We start from the raw sequence: 20,002 nt of genomic DNA, 5'->3' as shown, positions 1-20,002 counted from the left end.
TTATTGGGGAACATAGTTCAGTAATACAATCCCTTTCATGTTGACTTGGATTCAAGGAATTCCTAATCTGAACTACTTGTTCATGAGTTGCAGTTCTCAATTCCTTTGGCATTACGTTCAGTTATTTATGGTTTTGAGCTGTGATCTGAATCACTAGAATGAAATGAAAGTATTACAGCGATTCTGTTCTCTTCTGAAGATCACAGGAAAAAGTGAGCCTGAGCTTCTGTACCTTGACCTGTACAGGTTGGCTTCTGACTGCACAGCATTGTTCTGCACTAGGCTTACATCTGATGCAGTTCAGTGGTGTTGAATATGGTGTTGTAGACTCTATGGGGTGCAAAGTCATCTCAAAATGTGCTTTGGTGATAGGAAGTAAAGAGCAAAGAGGAAAAATGCAGGTAAAACAAATGTTAACATTTCAATGTTTACTGACTTAAAAGGGTGGAAAAGCTGAGGTAAGGAAACTAAATTTCTTGTTAGTTATTTACAGTGTAGAACTTGCAGTACTCCATCACAGGTACCTTTTTACTCCTCACTGTATATCTCAAATCTATTGAAAAATGGAAGATTTGATATAGATTTGAACAGAGACATAAAAAGCAAGTGTACGTATGAAGAAGGTTTTATGTGTCTTAGCTCTGCAGCATATAACATGGATAAATGTTTTCCACCTTTTTCTCTCTGGGAAAGCAGGAAATGAGAATACATGCAGAGCAGTTTATTGGGGTTCTGAGTAAAGATTGTCTTACGTAAAGATTTAACTCTTTCGAAACAGAAGACAGTTTAATTTTAGAATCGGAATCTATTCTTTTCTGCTTAGGTGACAGTATCTAATGTTGTGTTTATGAATTGACTGACAGCTTAACCAGATAGAAAAATACAGCTACTGCAGTTATTGTCATTTTATATGACAATATTCAGCATGGCAGCTTTTTTTGCAATAAAATATCTTTTTCCTAAGCTAAATACTACCTATTAATCTGTAAATTTTTTGCAAGAAGTACCAATATTTCAATAGGCAGTAAGCAGTTTCAGAAAAAATATGGTTCAGACAGAAAAAGACCTATCTAAAATGAATAGTTTGCAGATTTTTGCACATATACTGTTAAAATAAATGTTAACAAATGCATCAGCTATACAATTTTAATAAGTAATTCTCCTTTGTAGACTGTGTATAAAGAGGTCTGCTTTTCAGTTTTACAGTGAAATTTTGAAATAGAAACAATTTTCTTCAGAACTTAACTCTTTGATATGATTCTTATTACATGGGATCAAATAGAAGTGTCAACAATAAATACAATTTTGATTGTTTGAACACGTATGTATGTAATTCCTGCCCCCAAGTTTAGTATCGATTTGCAACAAAAGACGACAAATTTATGAAGTTTGTCCAGCTTCAGGACTTGGCAGCTTCCTGGTTCCACTAATGAGACTCATAGATTCAAAATCTGTTGACTAGAACTTTTTTATCAATGAGCTAAAAGAGGCTGGAATTGCCAAGCGTAAGTTCAGACATACCTAGTCAAGATGTAAATATCTTGGTTAGGGCAAATTTTCTTTTTTTTTTTTTTTTTTGTTTCCTCTGCATGGCTGTTTTAAATCTCTAAGCTCAGAAACACCTTGGTTGGTGTTTCAAATTTTTGCCAATTAACTGGAGTCAGTTTAGAGAGCATGAAGATTTTCTGTCAATATATTTTATTTTTGGTTAACTAGTGTAAGCAAAAGCAGAAATATAATGATTTTCAGGTGTTTCCCTAGCAGGTATAGGTGCTCACAGAATGGCTCTATTGTATCTCTATATGGATATGTTTGCAGGATTATCTAAAATTTGAGTAGGTGGGCAAGGACTAGAGATGGCAGTAAATATAACTGTAGATATTTCATAACTAGGAACTTCTAAAGGCATCATGAGGAAGCTTACAGTTCTGCTACTGTTGACTGCTATGAGGTGCCATTAGTGGTAGGGTTTTGATGTAAGACATTGAGTTAGTCTGGACATAAAGGTACTCAGCCTGTTTAACAAGTCAATATACATGCAACCCATAATCCACAGGGAAAACAAGCACAAAGCAACCAAGCCATTTATTGTTGCTGGGTTTTTAAGTATTATATATTGAGCTTTCTAAGCACTTGCTGTTCTCTGGGGAAGTCCTGGTGGTATTAAAAATTATAAATATTCTTCTTTCTTTTCTTTTTAATCTGTATGGTTTCATTTGCACAAAAATAATTTTAAGAACTCTGTTTCTTATGAGCTATGTGATTTTGATCCCACTGTCAGCAGTTTGGGGAGAGTATTTGACCGTGTAACGTGTATTGCTGAGTACACCGTTGCATTTCATCTTCAAAACTCCTAAGGTCAGAACTGAGTTCATAAGGTGTTCATTTATATTTTGAACTGTTGGCCAGAAGTTAAAGCTTTGCATCATATAAGTTGGAAGTAATCTTGCATTTAAATGTTTTAAAGTATTAGTTAAGATTTAGATTTTCTTATTTCCTGTAAACACAGGTTGAGAAGAGATGAGAGAAATGTATTCCTCTAGATACTAGTTCTAACAAACCACATACTAACCACATTTTAAACATGTATATGATTCCCTTTTTTAGTAGTTTCTTATGCAGAAGTATAAGGCAAAATGACAAAACCTCTACAAATCAACACCAAAGGCAGCAGCAATGCCTTAAACCAGTACAGATATTAACACAGGGTTCTTTTTTATTGGATTGGCAATGTAGCCAGGATGCATCTGCCGCTACACTCCGGAATTAAGAAATAACACATTTAAGATAGTTTTAGTACTATATTATCTGAAATCTTATGGCTGGTATTTTCAAAGTAAGTATTTAGTTTAGTTAGGGCGTCCTTGCATAACCTTTCCTAAAAAGTTTATGACTTCATGATTAGTGAAATCACTGCCTGAAAGAACACAGATGCTAAGATGAAACTCATATGAACTGACAAAGGTCCAAATTTTTCTAGCTACCATTCCTACCTAATCCCAGGATTCACTGCAAGTAGGAGATCAGGAGTGACCAACCTTGCACAATTTAGCAGCCGTAAAAACACACCATAACATGTCATAAACTGCTGGCTTCAGCACTTCCCTGTTGTGTTGTTCCTTTTTCTTTGTCTCCTACCTTTCTCCATTATGATCTGAACTCCTGCTTCACCTCCTCCAACAGTCTCACTCCACCTGTGTTGTCTCATATTGTTATTTCCTACCCGTGTTGAGTTGGGAGCAGGAGCTGGTGGCACGGAGGGAGCTGTGCTGCTGTTCAGGAATGTCACTGGTGTTCAGAGGTAGAAGCGTCCAGTGCGTCCCATGGAAGGAGTTGCAAAGGGCTCTTATCTTATTGAAAGGCAAAAAATCCCACCCCCAACCCCCTTTGCAGAGATCTATTTTTCTTGACATTTATTATTTTTCAGAGAACTGTGTTTTTACTGCAGTTCAAGCACAGGTGGTTCATAAGTAGCTGATTGGTCACACCAGTTTAATCTGAAGTATTACGGTTCTACTATTTGTACAAGTGACATGCCAGCTGGGCTGTTTCAATAATGAGAATTTAAAAAATGGGGTAAGCACAAGCTTAGATTTATTATCTTTGCTCAGTTGAAATGGAGTTTGACCATTAATGAAATATATTTTTTGTATTTATTATAAAGGTGGTTTTGTGCCAGACTTTTTGCCAAATAAATGTACCTTTAAAGTCATAAACTCAGGCCAGGGAAAGTTAGTCTTCAAGATTGTGAAAACAGGTTTTATCTAAGAAATTGCTAATGCTGAAAAATTACTTTAGCTTTTTACCGAAAGTGGGTGTTCAGGGTAGGATTTATTTCTTTTTTTCGTGTTATTTCCATTTCCTTTTACTACCACAGCTTAATTATCTAAATAAGAAAGGTATTTTTTTTTCACTCTGCATTATGTGAAGGAATTATTACAAAATCAATATTCTCTCTTTTCCTGTAATGTTTTCTTGTTTTTAGAATTGTACAAGGTAAGTCTACTGAATATAAGTATGCATGTTTTTAGATAAATTACATTTTTCACATTCAGAATATTGGATCCTTAATTCCAAAGTTGATCTTAGTGCATATTTCAGTTGCGTATTTTCCAAACAGCAATTGATGGTTGAAGCACATGGAATAATTAAAAAAAACATTTTGCATTTTATTGAAATCCTTTCATTTATCCAATGAATTATACTCAGAAATTGCTCTGAGGAGAGTTTACAAGTTCAGTAATCATTAGTCCCAACTTAAGACAAGGAAAATCATGTAGGTCAAGGTACATGATTTAATGGCTGGTAGTGTATATTAGGGATTACAGTCTGTCTTCATATTTCGGGGAGGGGGGTCCAAAGAAGGTTGAATATGTGCAATAACAGGTGAACAAAAATACTGAAGTTAAGATTCAACACTGATGACAATCTTAAAGCCTACAAGCTCTGGCTTAATTTTCTTCAATATGTGAGTTAATGGTATTTTATCATTATTTTAGAGTCCCAGATGCTATATGTAAAATTTCTGCATCAAATTGTTTGATTATTTCACTTACCCTTAAATGAAGCTTTTAGGCATTGTTTCATTAAAATTCTAGGAATAAATAATATTGCTTTGGCTAAAAGCAAGCAAAAACACGTGCTTCATGCCAAACCAGCAGTTTATTGTCCGTCTTGTATAAAATTATCATATTTTCCATTAAGAAAATCCTGTTTCTTAGTAGAGATAGTTTATTAAAACTTCATCAAAAGGTCTACTGATATGATGTGCAAGCTGTAAAGTGGTATTCTGATTTTAAAATTCACCTGTAATCCTGTAATCTCACGTTGTAGAAATGCAAACATGCTCTGTGGCTGGCTACTAATTCACCTCTGAAAGACACTTGCTGTGCTTGAATATAGTTCACTGAATGTAATATTTTTAAACATGTGCCTCACCTGACTTCAGCTTTCACTGCAGATAGATGTGACTATATGATTTCCTGAATGCTAAGAAGTTCTTTTTTCTTTCAGCAATGGAGAACATCTTCCTGTTATGATAAATCAAAAAGTATTTTGAAACAAAACTTACTTTATTGATATCGCCTTTAATACTAGAAATGGTACCATAACATTTTTCTGGTTTCATAAAACCTTTCTATTATTCTAATATTCCTTTGCCAGTAAGATGGGGTTTTTTGTTCAATAGGATCACTGATTATAATTAATGCCTGATTACTAACCTTATTTATTTTGGGGAACACCTTTAAAACAAAAAAAATATTTAAATAATTTAGAGGAAAAGAAACCTGATATGGTAATGTCAAATAGATTTGATATGGTATTTAAAATATAGGTACACTGCAGGGATAGCAAGGCTTTATGAATATTGTAGTACAACTTTGAATTATTTCCATAATGAAATGTGAAAGTCTGAATTTCTTGATTTAACATGGCAAGTGGATGTCCCAGCTCCAGTGAGGCAGAGTTCTTAGGAGCACAGCTTGGGAGGATCAGCAATTACGACCACTCTCCAATAACCAGGAGTTTGACAAGTTGAAAACTTCGCATCACTGTAGAAAATTAGTAATGAAGTAGGTAGATATAAAGGAATAAATATGTGATTAAGAAATACTTTACAGATAGATAATTTTGCCCAATAATCTGAGATTATTGTTCCAAACATAGTTCCACCTATATCGACTTTCTCCTAATAGGAGAGTATTTTTGCATCTCTGAACTCTGTATCAAAATAAATAAAGCAGGTTTCCCAGAATATCAGAATAAGAGCTTAAGCTAGTGCTGAAACAAGAGAGAAAAGAATGTACTATCTCAAAAGAGGTATACTGAGCATAAAGATTTCCTCTTTTAAAGTAGTGATAGTAAAAGACAAAAAGAAATTGAATAGTCTTATATTTTTTATAATTACTTTTTTAAAATAATATTTTGAAATGCAGTGGTACTTGCCAGTAAGGATTGTGGTTTACCCTTAGAATTTGAAAACTGTGATTTTTGACTCACCAAAAAGGTGTTTGGTACTATTACAGTCTTTGAAAGGACCTATCTCTTACCACAGCATGAGAAATTGAAACTATTTTCTCTGAAGCATCTCTGTGTTAGGTGGGTGTGACTTCTCTGTAGTCTGTCATCCATTCTCGATCCAACATTATCATAGACTTAAAAAAGACAGTAATATATACATTTTTGATAGTTAAACATATAAACTACATCTATATTTAAAACATATATATATACACACATGTATAAAAACATATATACAACATGTATATGGCGTATAGATATATACATTTCCCATTAATGCAGAGTTGATTATTAAAGTAAGAGAGGCTTTTTAATAGACCACTGTTTTATATATCCTTCTCCTTGCCTCCCTCAGCTTGTCAGATTTCTACTATTTTATTTTTATGAAAGATCTGTATGCAAAGAAGATAGTCAAGCCAATCTCTGTCTCTATAAGAGATGTATGTAGGATGAAAAAAAAGAGGGGATGATGAATAATTGGAGGTAGATGAGAACTGAAGCATGATCTTATGTCAGATTCTATGAAGAGCAAAAGGCGGCTTTCACTGAGCAGCAGCCTGCACTTACTGGAACAATATGTGTCTATCCACCATTGTGGAGGTAATGACACAGTTCACCTCTTTTGGGATGGGGAGGAAGGAAGGTAAAGGAAGCACATACATCACATCTCACATGAGTTTTGGAGCTAGGCATTATATAATTGATCAGATGTAAGCCTGTATTTTCTCAAACTGCATCCTCCTTCGCCTATTTATATGATGTGGCTTTTATTTTTAGTATGATGATGTGAATCAAATTACTGTAATGTGACCATTTAAAAACAGACTGGATTTATACAAATTGGAAAGATTTTCACCAGAAAAGTATAATGAAAACAGGCTTTTTTTATTGTCCCATAAGAATGGGGAAGTATTGTAAATCCTGTCTTAAAATGTTGGTTTACCAGGATTACTGACTTGCACCCACAGGTCTTTCCAGATTGTACAATATGTCCCTGATTTAAAAAAGCAACCAGCATAGCAGTTTGCAATGTAACTTCTTTCTTATTCCAAAATAGTGTTCTCTCTCTACCTCTGCTGTAAACCTGTCTTTTGGTAGGCTGACAGCAGGTTTATTTGCTTTGGTTTGACACTGGACAAGTTGGATCCTTTTAGAATGAGACTGAAGGTTTCCTTTGCAGCATGTGCTGGGTTAGCTCATCTACACAAATTTTTCAGAGGACTTTTCAATGAAAGACTATCTTTTCTTTTTGGCCAATAGCCTTCTCCTTGCTTTTCAGCTGTAGTATAATACCCTTACCTCCCTTGTAGTGTCTTAAAATTGAGTGTTTAAAATATGATCCAATAATTTCTTCTCTCAGTTGTGTTTGTCCTAGTCGCGTATGCAGTTTAGTTCAAGACCTTTCATGGTCTTGTGCTTTTAATATTTTTAAGATTATCAAGGCATTTATCTTTTTTCTTTAAAAATCAGTTTCTAAGTGCTGTTACAATATAGTATATTGTATAATACTGTGTGAATTGTCACATACAGTTGACCACCAAACCACAGCTGCCATGAAAATAGTAAATTTATTTCATTATTTCGCCAGCAAGGCCAGGTGGCAGAGACACAGGGAGACACATCCCTTAGCTCATCCTAGTGGGCAGGGGGGGAAGGAGAATGTAGCATCTCCACCACCAGCCCTGATGTATCAAAGGGCACATTAGCAGTTTACCATGAGGCTGTGCCTTTATGATCTCTCTCCCAGCCAGAGGCTCAAGTATGCCTATGAGAGTGTGTTATCTCAAAACAGGAATTCTTCTCAGAATACTCCTCAAAACAGGCAGAGGATGAACAGCACTAGGCATAATAAATGGAGTTTTCCACACCAGCATTCTTAGCAGTCCCAGCTGCAAGGTCACTTCGAGCAAAACTGTTACGTCCTTGCCAAATCTTCCGGTTTGAACCCTTTTGTCCCAACAAATACTTTATAGATTTACTTATTTTTGGTGTTAGCTTATATATTTACATAGTCATAATAAGACCCTTTTAACATCTGATAATTTTGATGGTTTTGTTACATGAACAAGCCACGTTTAAGACACTGGAGATGTTGAAAGGGGCAAGGATGCTATGAAAATGTGGTAAATATGCTCTTTGTTGTGTCACTCTGGGCTGTGTTTTTATGTACATTTTTATTTTCAAGGGCTTGATATTAATGACCACAGGGAAAACCCACTAATAAATGTAGATGAAACCAGAAAAAATCCTTGTGAATATAAAATAATGTTTTCAAATGTCCTTTCATTGGTGAGTTTGTAATTGAAGCTTTAACAAACCTTCTCATTCAGAGAGACTTTGTTTATTCTAAGTACTAGTAAAGTTATTAATGTACAACCTTTTTATTTTTTTTTAAAGAGCTCTGTAAAATCTTGAGTTCTCTCTTCTTGGGTAGAGAAGTTCAAAGAGAAGAGCAATTAATTAATATGGCTCAAAGTATGATAGGGACATCTGTACTGATAAATATAGAGAACTTCATTTCTTTTAGTCTGTTCTTTAAACTAGCATGGCTGTGCATAATATACTAAGCAAAAATTGCTTTAAAATATTTAGTAGATACTGTCTTACAAGAGTTATATATTCTTATAGTTGTTTAGGTTGCTCCTTTTCATGCAAGTAGTAAATATGAATAGGGAAATGCACTTTTTAGTATTAACATGAGATAAAATTGACTGCATCTGATTTGGATAAAATGATAAGCCTGTTTCATTTTCTGCACAGCTGCCAAGTGTGTGTATATTGTGTAGTGCTGCCTCTGAAATAGTTGAAAATCTGATGGGAACACTTACAAAGGCAAGCCAGTAAAGGGCACCAGCTGCTGAAAAACACCTGCTGAGCCACTGTGGGAATAGATGCATCTGCCTGTACCTAGGAGTAATCTAACAAAGTACCTGCTTTTACCTGCCAGGATTTTAATTTGTGTAAAGATTCATCCAATAAAACTGGTTCTGAATACTTAAAGAAAGAAAAAAAGGGCTGGGTTGGTTTGGTTTTTTTTTTGGGCAGAAGAGCACCAGTTCTGAGCAACCTCCTCATTCTTACAACTAGTTTAAGCTCTTCTTTTAATAAAATACAAATCCAGATTTGGTAGCCAGAACTCTCAGCTACACTGTGTGCAGTGTCTTACTAAAGGATGCAGCCAGTCTGGAGGAGATTATGCTACCAAAGAGCAGGTTTTCGGGTTTTCTTTGGTTTAGTTTGAGAGATGTATCTCAGGGGCTTTTGTGAGAGTATATGTTCCCTTTTCCACTGTAGCATATTTGATTCACTGTTGATGGTAGTGCACAAACAAAAATAAATTTTACCATCAGAAGTAATTAGACAAATTTTCCAAACAGCTTTTAAAACTGTTGTACTTTTTGTCGTCTGGTACTTAAACTTTTATTGTTCCCACACATTGGTGACCCTGTCAAACAAGTTCATCATCCCTCACCTACCTTTTATTTTCCTGTGGTAGGAAAACTTCTGTGAATGCTGCTAGTTTAGCTGTGATTCATGAGAACAAAATAGCTGTGTTCTTGTAGGAAAAAATACTGACTATGCTTGTAGCCTTTTCTTGTAAAATTTAGGGAAAAGTCATCTAATATCCATGCTGTAAAACAGGTCTGCCATCTTGGGTAGCAGAAGTGTGAAATTAAGTGAAATAGAGAAGAAAATTGAGGTGTAGAGAGATTATGACAGCAGTAGTTAATCCTCTGGGAATATTCTTCTGTTTGCCATTCTTTCATTTTTACTTGATGTGTTAAAATTATTACTAATTTCAGCTATAATTACCTTGCTGAGCATTCTGATAGTTTTTCTGGTTTTTGTTAGGTTTAGTAGGAAAAAGTAGTTTGTCGTGTTAAGGTAAGCTAAAGTAAATAGTTTGAAAACATTATCCTGAAGTGCCTTCTACACTAACAGATTAAATATTTGCTTCTACATGAGCAGTTAGAACTAATGCCTTTGCATGCATAAAATAGTACTGAATTAATTAGGGGTCATTTAAAAATAAAATACTGAAAGAGATCTGTGCTTCAAAACTATGCAGTAATATGAAATGTTGTTGCCCTACTCTTACAGGGTTCCTTGCTTTCAAGGAAGATAATATTTAGGCTCCGCATTGTGAAGTTCAGATGACTGTAACTTGGGTGACTTCTATGTATTAAATTTTGTAGAGTAAACCCAATGACCAGTAAAAATCCAGGAAGCATTTCAGGTAGACATGTTCTTCCACAGTGCAGCCGCATGTAGCTCAAAAGAAATCCAGCTTCTGGTTCACAGCATTCTTTTCCCCTTGCATTTAATCACAATAATATTTGAAATCCAATTATGTCTACCTGGTGACTTTGCAGCTGTTACATGTTTTTTTGGCCTCATTAAATGATCATAACAAGTGAAATATTTAAATTGAGAAAGCAACTGTTAAGTGTTAATTTTTCATTCTTTAGGGGATCACATGTATGTCATTGACATGAATATGGACTTTTGTATTAAGCACATGCAGAAATCTGTAAAGTTTTTAATTAAAACAACTCAAAGTAGTTTTAGTTGTTTTGGTAATTAGGACTGGAGAATGAATAACATGCTTCTGCTGCATCCTGTTTAGGGAATAGCCACTTCTCAGTGGAATTTCATAGTAAAAGTGTGAAAGAATGCAGTAGTCTGCTATACTTTGATAGCATCCCTGAAGGCAGACTTTCATTCTTAGGAGTATTCAGTCTTCATTTAAGGTGAAATACAGGATAGTATTTTAAATTCTAATTCAAATTATACCAAAGACCAAAATTGTTTTTAATTTTTAAGAAATGTAATTTCAAAGTGAGAATTTTCAAAGTTGAGGGAGGTATATGCTAGTTCTGAAATGCTGCAACATTTAAAATATTAACTCTTACTCAAAATATTTTAGAGACGTTATAGTTCATCTGATTTTAATGTTTGTCTTTAAATAGGACAAGTTTTGATATGCTCCTTAAGACATGAATCTTTTATCTTAGATAAGAATGGGCTGTGTCTTTCAGTGGTAGAAATGGGACTGAGATGGTTCATCAAGGGATTCACTTAGAAATCACCAAATAATTTTAAATGTTTTAAAAAGATTTTAGGATAGAGGAGCTCTATGACAAAAAGATTGACTTTATAACTGATAGGCTATTCAGCTCAGACTTACAGTTTCCATTGACCTCAAAATCACACAATAAATGCTAATACAGTGAAACTTGTAAACTTTTTGAAGACCAGTTGTTTGAGTCAGCAGAACAACAAGGAGCAAAAACTAATGTAAAGTCTCTTTAAGCGAGAAATAGATTTTGTGTGTGGTTTGTATCTTTTTACAACAAAACAATTTTTCTGAATTTTAATTGGAAAATTGAAATTATCCTACTACTTAATCTTTCAGTTAGAATATTGGAACCAGACGCATCAAATAAGAGTGGAGTTATTTTTAGTTTTTATACTAATAAATAAGTATGCTTTGTATAATAATAGCTTCTTGGGAATTTATGAGGAGAACTAAGAAATTTTCATTTGCAGTGAACAAAATATAAAGGAAGATGATTTTATTTAGTCATTCATAGGAATTACTTATCATAAAACATAATATAATGAAGGAAACTTACTTGAAAATATTCCTTCTTCTCTATGTTCCCTGAATCTGAAAAGAGTGGACATTTTTTCTCTGAGTCATCTGAGACTATGTCAGAGATAATTTTCTGTGTTCTTGATTATACTTCTGCTTGCTTTGGACGCGTGTGGACCTTTGTCCTTCTGGACCTCTAAATTTGAGACTGTCTTCCTGCTGTGCATATCCCTTACATGGAGACATTTTGGCATGTTGGCACATGTATCATCTAGGCTAAATAAGAATATGTCTCTCAAATTTCACATCAATAATTTGACTACTTGAGAATAAAAAAAGATGTTTGCATATTAATAACTACTGTAGCAGCAAAACTGTTGAGACAACTGAGAGGAGACCTCATCAATGTCTATAAGTATCTGAAGGGAGGGTGTCAAGAGGATGGAGCCAGGCTCATCTTGGTGGTGCCAGTCAATAGGACAAGAGGCAACAGGTAGAAATTGATGCACAAGTTCCACCTGAATATCAGGAAGAACTACTTCACTCTCCAGGTGGCTGAGCACTGGAACAGATTATCCTGAGAGGTTGGGGATTGCTCCTTGCTGGAAATATTTGAGAACCATCTGGACACAATCCAGTGCCATGTGCTCTAGGATGGCCCTGCCTGAGCAGGGAGGTTGGCCCAGATGACCCACTGTGGTCCCTTCCAACCTGACCCATTCTGTGATTCTTTAAAAACAAAATATCTGGTCCAGGTGTAACCTACAGCAGTACGTGGGAAAGCTTTGTTAAATCTGTACTGTTGTTTGCAAGGTAGGAGCTACCTTCTTCATCAGCTTTTCAGGCTTTGTGAATCTGTAGTTTTCAGTGTATTAATTTTCCATTAGTCCTGAAATTATTAATTCCTGAGAATTGCTGAATGCAAATGCCTGGATGCAGTCCTTCAGAAAGTTTTGTGTCTTTATCCTGACCCATACCTCAGTCATTCACATAAGTCTGTGTGGAATGGGAGGGTTAGGACTTTGATCCCTTTTATCTGATACCTTGTCTCTTCCTCATTGTCACTACTTTTGCAGTTTGGCCAAAAACTATCTGCTATTTTCTGTCAGTATTCTCCATTTCCACTGAATTTTCCAGTTATCTGCATAGACTAGTTGCAGTAGCCACATCGTTTTTGAGGTGAATTTATGCCCTCATCAACACAACTTTTTGCTTAGAATTTTTTTTTTTTTTATGTTAGTAGTGACATTCTCTCAAAACTGCAACAAGAATATGGAAGAAAAAGAATACGTTTCTCTTGATATGATGCAGTTGTTTCAAAATTCTTCCAATTAGTTCATAAATGGTGACTCATACAAGAATTCAACTTCCAAAAAGTAATTTTTACATAGTTTCATATCCATATCTCTTTACTTGGGAAAAGTTAGCTGAAACCATTTTATATTGGTTAGAAAAAAGGACTCCAGTTTTTATGCTGCATGTTGGTAGCCTAACCTTTTTTTTACACCAATGGCCAGAACGTATGCAGTTGTTTTCTCAATGCCTCATTGTCTTTCCTTATAATTTGTTGGGTTTCTTCCTTTGCCTTTCAGTGTCTATATTCTTGAACAACTGGGAAAGGTTTTTCTATATTAACTCTTTGATTGCAGTTGCTTTTGAGTCAGTGTGCACCTAACAGTGATGTTTTTTTCCTCTTAGAGATGCACTGTGTTTTCCCACGGGAGTAAATTATGAGAGCAGTATGCCATAAACAGAGCTAGGAGTCTCTTTCAGTTGTATTAAAGTATAAGAAATTATGAGAGTGTTCTCTGAATTGGAAAAACTCCAACAAAACCTGAAGAATAGACTGTAGCATATAATCATCATCAGTTTCCTCATTGCTCCATCTAGAAAAGTCGGGGAGATAGTGATAGTGGAGATGTAAATAGATAGCAGTCCAGGACATCTAAAATATTTTTTAAAAAATCTGTAGATATTTTGAATGTAGATTTTAAATATTTTTTTTTTAATTTGTACAATTTTTTGTTTATCACTCTCCCATAGCTTTAGCTTTGCACAGCATTAAGATATTTTGTAATTTTATGAAAAAGAAAACTTTTTTTTTGTTACATTTAATATGGATGAAATGTGATCAAATTAAACCCAAATCCTTCTATCCTCATAAGATTTTAACTCCCGAGGTTATTAGGAAATGCCACAACTGTTGCCAATTTTCCTTCAGCTGCATTAGTTCAAGGTAATTTCTGTGTGTAATTTACAAATGGCATCAGACAGCTCCAAGAGGAGGCTGTGTTCTGATCTCCATTTCATTGCTATAATCTGGAATAATTCTCTTGACATTGGATACTTTTGAGTTTGCAGCAGTGACGCTGAAATCAGAATCTCTCCTGTGTGTCTGTTTGGATGCCAAAACTTATGTACGTTTGCTGTAGAAATAGTTGCTTTTATGGAAAAATCTTTCTGAAACACTTTGTTATCCATTTCCTCAAGTGAAATCACCAGAGGGTATAATCACTCTGTCTATAATCTTTTGTCATATTGTAACTAGGTTGATGAACACAGCACAGTTCTCCCAGTGAGGGGAGGAGATCCCCCAAGCTTTCAGTTTTTTAACTCAGAGCGGTGAAAGCCTTATAGCGCCACAGTGCTGTCCTGTCATTTCCTTCAAACTGATTTGGCATACGTACATGCAGACATCTTTGGATTTAATCTATACATTGAACCCAAGAATATTTCTCAATGTTGTCTTTTTAGTAGAAGAATAAGTGGTTGAATAATTCAGAAGTCTGTAGAAAAGGTATGACTGCTGCAGTTTTTTGTATAGTGTCGTTCATCAAGAGAATAGTTTATATATGCAGTTGGTGACAATGTTACTATAGATTTACAAGGATTTTTGTTGAAATTGCTTCAGGCATGTAAACTCTTAGTTGCCATATATGAAGGTAAATATTTTCCCTAAAACCTCTTGATTTTGAATAGATCTTTCTTCAAGAGAGCAGAAGGCAGGACTGATTACAAACAAACAAACAAACCAAAAAAAACTAAACAAAACCGTGAGCACACAAAACCACAGATGAAGGCTTTTTATTCTTTGACTTATTTTTGGTTTTCACTGGCTCTTTTTTTCAAGGAGGGCCTATGTTTCCACAGTTGGTAGGAGATTGTTATACTCCTAGATTTTGCTGCAATTTGTTTTTAAATGGAACTGTTCTGGACTTCTCTGGATGGACTCTGGATCTTCTTAAGTGAAAGTTTGATTCTTGAACAGCACTCACTGTTATGTCCAGAATTTTGACATTTCTGAGAAATGAGTAATTCAATAAAACTCTCAGTGTTGGCAAACATGAATTCTGAAAGGTCTGGAATGTTTAATCACGATTTAGAAGCAGCATTCCAAAAAAACCCAAAACCATAATAATTTTCATAGTTTTTGTGCTATGGTAACTTTGAGCAGAGCTGATCCTTTAATATAGAATGAATATATTAATTTTTTTTTTCTCTCAGGATACTTTTTTAAATCTAGTGAACTCTGTCAGAATCTAGGAGAATTTTGCAGTATTTGTTTTGAGTTTAATGTCACTAATATAACTTGAAAGTATGCACATTTCCCTGGTTTCTGATGGCTACTGCTACTTAAATACCTACTGCATTAACCAGTGAATGTGGTGATAATTTTAAAATAAAAGGCTCTGTGGTTTTCTAAAAGATGATGTTTAATTCCAATTAAGAATATATTCAAAGAAATCTTATATGGGCTGTGATTCTCTGTTCTATAAGACATCAGAGTATAATTTTACCCTTATGGTTCACTATTTTTCATTTCTAGGAATTCTTCTGACTTTTAAATCTAATTAAAGGACTGGAACATCTTTTGTGTATGTGGAGAGTGTGACAGAGGTGGAAAAGAGGAGGCTTGGGGAGTCTGACAAATGTGTATAAATACATGATGTGAGAATGATTAACAAAGAGGGAGCCAGACTCTCAACAGTGGTGCCCAGTGGCAGCACCAGAGGAGATGGGCACAAATTAAGGCGCATGAAATTTCATCTGAACACAGGAGAGTAATTTTTTACTGTGAGGTGGTTAAATACTGGTACACGTTGCTGAGAAAGGTTGTGGAGTCCCCATCCTTGTTGACAGTTGAAACACAACTGCATAGGTGTAAGTGGCCCTGCTTTGAGCAGAGGGGCTGAACTGGATATTTCTAAGTGAAATGATTCTGTGATCTGTGGTTGCTGCTAATAGTGACCTGAATAGCCCATACCATGCAAGAATTGCTTTCAGTTTAGTCCAGTCACTTGTAGCAGGTACAGTGTTGAAATAAGCTGCTGGTTCTCTGGTGCCCTTTGTTATTTGCATCTGTCTAATGTGTTTTACTCCAAGCTTCCTTTATAGCACATAAGTCTTCAGGTACTGCACTCTGAATGAAATATAATTTGTACTTACTTGAAGAAATTGTAATGCTGATTATGGCCCAAAGCCAATCATAAGCTCTATTTGGTTCGCTTGTATAATTTTCGTATCTTTGTGTATGCTACTTGTTCCTGCAAAAATTGTTCCCCTAAGTCCAGTGAATCTCACTGATATGATTTGGTGCTAAATGGAGCAGATCCAAACATCATGCAGTTTTTCTTTTGCGTGTTATGAGCCTTTGCTTAAAATGTATACGGGCACTTTGAAAGAAAACGTTTCAGTCTTTGGGGCAGGTAGGAAATTATATTTTCAAATAGTACTCCTAAGATAACATAAAAATAATTTTACCTTTATGCTATTTATGTAGTTATATTTTTATTTATTTCTGTTCCTAAATCTCACAAGCTACCACTTTTTCATGGAAGTAGCAGAATATGAAAAGTATCATCAGGAGAGGGAAGCTGTGGAAGTCCCCAGGTATAACATACATATTTATTTCTGAGTGTACCTTCAGTAACAAAATAGGATTTACGCTGGCACAGAAGTGCTTTAAGTATATAGATGCATAATTAGAAAGCAAGGGGGGACTACTAAATGTTCATAATTTAGAAGGATAATGGGAATGTATTTATTAAAATGTGTATGTGTATATATATACATATAAAAACATATGTTTGTGTGCGTATATGACTGTATATGCATTGATATGTGTTTTAACCAGCAACATTCCAGAGGACAGCAAAGGGGAAAGATGACCTAGAGATTATTTACGTATCAGAACAAGGGACCATCAGAGTTTTCGCATCCTGAATTTCATGGTTTTTATGTAAAAAAGCATGGATTAATCATACTATTAGCAGTAAGATCAATCATCTCTTTAACTGAAAGTGTAGAACAGCTGACTGCAGAAAGGGATTTGTTGCACCTGAGATATATAAGATACTTTGAATAAAATAGTACTACATTAAAATTTAGCTAATGAGTGGGGAAAATGCTGAAAGCTCAGCTTTGGCTTAGGGGTGCAATGGATTATCGCTAAGATAAATGGGTAGTAATCTTATTACTTCGTTATAATATGACAGAAGAAGTCATCATTATGGAACATTTCTACAAGGTCTTGGTAATGAATTGCATGACTAAAACTCTGTCTAAAGTGCTGAAGGTCTGTGCTATTTAGAGCAGACACTGCCACTACTGTGTTGCTAAAGCAGTTGTGTTTCTGAGCTGTAGCTTGCCTGCCGACTGAACCGTATGGACTCGTTTATGAATATTACTTTTATGACTTAAACAAATTTGTCCTATTTTTAAATTGCTGTTAGAGCACCAACACACAAATATCTTTCTGATGAAATTTCTGATTTAGAATATCCTGATTAGGTGTAATCTCATTTATTCATAAATGCATTAGTTGTAACAATAAATTCCATAGGAAAGAATTGGAAAGCTTACTGAAGTAAAATCAGGGGGTTTATTCATTCACGTCACAGCTGCTTTGAGTATCATCTGGTTTGTGGAAAGAGTTGCTTCTCAGTGGCTTTTCACATTGATTCATGCTTGTGTAAAAATGGCATCATCTTAGGCTTGAAATCCTGTTAGTTGAGAGTAACACTCAGATTGTATTCTGCTCAAACTTCCTATGGTTTGTGTTGAATTGTAGGGATAAATCAGCTGTAGAATAGAAGGCCAAAAAATGTTTCATCTCATTCATTTTCAGTAAAAAACACTTTCTGCCATCCTGTGGCTGCCAGACCTTTAAGCAAGAAGGGATTTCACTGGTTTATCTGAAAGAGTTGGTCTGTAGAAGCCTTGGCTGATGTTTATGTGCCAGAGGGGAAAAAAATTGTTTTCCATTTTTAAAATATGTAGTTTTTGCAAATCAATTTAGGAAAACACCTTTTTCAAACTGTGGACTTCTGTGCATACTATTGCATTTCTGTATGCTGCCTTACTGTTTTTAAGAGCAAAACTACTGGGTTTGGATTATGCACTGTTTGGAATAAAATGGAATGTAGAGGAAAGATAATATTTTTTCAATTAATGGGCAGTTGGTTGGAAGATATCATAGGATATTTTTTTTCCTCTGGAGTTACTTTCTCTTGTAGCTTTTTAAATCCTTAATATATTCCTGCAGAGTCAACTTTCAAAGAATATTATTCATTGACTGTTTTGTGATTCTGAATGTTGTATATTGATTTGTGAATGCCAGCTTGAAAATTAATTAGTGTGTTGAATGAAAAACTAGGTTCTGGTTCAGAATACCATTATTTTAAAAAAGTGCTGCTAGTTCTGAACCAGGCTTTTATGGTTTTTCTGTTTTGTGGAGTTTTTTTTGTTGATCTTTATTCTGCTCTTAATATTCCTGTTTCAATAGGCTTAGCATCTTTCCAGAAAACAAGCCAAAGTTAATTTTTCTAACTTGCTGTACTGGTTCCTCTGTTTTTTCTAGAACATTTGTTTGTTTATCACTACTTAGCAAGTCAGTGTTAATCCATGGTGTTACTATTTTCCAATAGGAAAGGAGACAGGAAATTATTTTTGTTTTTCTAAATACGTATTTAGTTTTGCTTACAATTGCGTTTCCTTTGGCTGTAGTATATATAATTTCTACCAAATGTAAAGGAAAAAGATGTTTTATACTCCACACTTAGAGTTGGAGCTGGAACAGCATATTCTTACAAGCAGTAGTTTAAGATAACTTAAGGACATATTTAAGGGTGTTAATAATCACACAGCTGTATGGTGACCTCTATGTGTAAAGCCAAACATATCCAACTGTGTGACTGTGGAAAATTCCTGTCATCCGTTTCTGAAGATACTTAGGCTGGACTTCATTTAGACAGCAATGTTCCTGCTTTTGTTTAAAAACTGCTTCTTTAAATAATACACATATTGTGTAATGTAGTGTTTTATTAGTAATCACCAGTTGTACTTGGGAGTTTCTCTCTGTAGATCCTTTGTTATAAACACTGTGAATGGTGTTTATCAGTGTGAACTTTATGCAGTGTTTATAACACCTTCTAAAAGCATCTTGATGGAATGGGAGGGAAAAGAAAAATATACCAATTACAAAGATCTGTCAAGAAATTTCAAAATGAAGTAACAGGCAAATTAGAAACCTAAAATGACTAAGGAGGTCATACAAATAGCTGATTGAACCCTGATAGCAGCAGGTTCAGTCAACAGATCTCCAGGAAAACCATTAATACTTGATATGAGTCTCATTCATGAAGATGAAATGAATTTTGAAGACAACACACGAAGTACACATTATGTGTACAAAACACGGTACAAAACAAATAAGCTTTCCTCCTGCAGTGTTGCAAGCAGAATAAACTGTGCAAGAACAGTAACAGTGAAAACTCTTGTAATACTGAAATTCAGCCACTAAAAAATTGAAGGAACTTGGTGAAAGGTGCATTTGTTACTTGCATTAGATACTTTCTTTTCCTTCACCAAAGACAACAGTTTTAAATAGAAATTTGGATATATCAGAGATTTGTAAATCCTATAAATACAAATGCAATTCAAGTACTTGCTTTTTTGGTGTGGCACAGGAAGTTTTCAACCTGAAAGCTTTCCTAAGACAAAGGTACTGTTAAACTGAAAAGGGCGTTTTTCAAAAAGAAATAGTGTGTTGATTGCATGGCATTTCATTGACTTCTATATCAATGAATGTTGTTTTTTCATGTTCAAAGTCATCTAAAATAAAACTGCAGTTGGTTAGTCATTAAGTACATCACTCCTATAGATTTAAGAGTAGAGAATTTTCATTTATTGTGAAAATGGTCTATTAATCTGAATTTGTAATTTGTGTCTGTAGCCCCTCATGAGGCTACTACAAGAAAGCTGCAGCACGATAGACTTAGTGTTGTTTGTTGCAAAATTAAGTGAATTATTTGATGTAAATAGCTGATGAAGCCCTCATTCCTAAGCTTGAATTACTTGAGTTAGTAATAAATTGAGTCCTGCTCA

General features: G+C 34.8%; 1 protein-coding gene across 3 annotated transcripts in view; it reads left to right on the top strand.

Moving 5' to 3' along the window:
• The window catches only part of ASCC3 (activating signal cointegrator 1 complex subunit 3), a 255,012-nt gene that overhangs the window by 46,517 nt on the left and 188,493 nt on the right, over window positions 1-20,002 (top strand). The gene's annotated exons all lie outside the window — the stretch shown is intronic.

The sequence above is a fragment of the Corvus moneduloides genome, chromosome 3, assembly GCF_009650955.1.
Source record: "Corvus moneduloides isolate bCorMon1 chromosome 3, bCorMon1.pri, whole genome shotgun sequence".
NCBI classification, from domain to species: Eukaryota; Metazoa; Chordata; class Aves; order Passeriformes; family Corvidae; genus Corvus; species Corvus moneduloides.
This window is presented reverse-complemented; position numbering and strand designations above follow the sequence as displayed.